Source organism: Vombatus ursinus, unplaced genomic scaffold, assembly GCF_900497805.2.
Source record: "Vombatus ursinus unplaced genomic scaffold, bare-nosed wombat genome assembly UNPS02014814.1, whole genome shotgun sequence".
NCBI lineage: Eukaryota > Metazoa > Chordata > Mammalia > Diprotodontia > Vombatidae > Vombatus > Vombatus ursinus.
The window spans coordinates 148956-150026 of record NW_020954592.1 but is presented as its reverse complement, the minus strand read 5'-3'; the positions used below and the strand labels follow the sequence as shown (position 1 = coordinate 150026).

Below are 1071 nucleotides of genomic sequence, written 5' to 3'. Positions count from 1 at the left end.
GTAATTTGTTCTTATCACAAGGACCACCAAAGGTATAGGGGTATTCCAGGAAGAGGTAGTAATTCATTCTTATCACAAGGAGGCCTTGACAACTGCAACCTAGTAATTTTCCAGAGGTCATACTGGGCCTGTGGTCCCTTACAATTATGCACACTTAATGGATAGAGCACTGGGCCTGAAGTCAAGAAGATCTGAGTTCAGTTCCAATTTTAGACACTTACTAGTTGGGTGACAGTAGGCAAGTCATTTAACCCTTCTCGGCTTCAATTTCATCATCTGTGAAATGGGGATAATAATAGCACCAACCTCCAAGGGTTATTGTGAGAATCAAAAGAGATGTCTGTAAAGCACTAACCAGTGTCTGGCACATAGTAAGCATTACATAGATTCTAGCTGCTGCTACTACTACTACTATAACTACTACTACTACAACTACTAATACTATGACAACTACCACTACTCTTATTATTACTACTTTTGAGCACCCATTTCCCCATTCTGTGACTTTATTCATATATAGTACAAAATTTGTCACACTCCTAGAAATTACCTTGGACCAAATATATTTAACTAAGAGAGTGCTAAGATAGTTTTATTTTTTTTTTTACTTTGTGTCTTGGACTCCTTCACAATCTGGTGAAGCCTATGTGGCCCTTTCTTAGAATAAAGTTTTAAAATACGTAATGTTTAAATACATAAAATAAAATATGTAGAATTGCAAAAAGAAACCAATTACATTGAAATACAATTATCAAAATATTTAAAAAAAAAACAAAAAGTACAAAATAAGTTCACAGACCCCAGATTAAGAATTCCTGATTAATAGCTATATGGACTGAATATTCCAAATACTCATCTATTTGACAGGAAACAGATGATAGTTTACCAGAATTCAGTACTTGGAATCAGGGAGATCTGGGTTTAAGTCTCACCTATGAATCTTACTAACAGTGTCACTATACTACTATGACTGCTGCAGCTGCTACTGTTGCTACTACTATTGCTGCTACTACTACCACTACTGCTACTACTACTACTACTACTACTACTACTACTACTACTACTACTACT

At 35.4% G+C, this 1071-nt stretch overlaps 1 pseudogene; it reads left to right on the top strand.

Moving 5' to 3' along the window:
• Window positions 1-1071, top strand: part of LOC114022882 — a 148432-nt pseudogene that overhangs the window by 80050 nt on the left and 67311 nt on the right.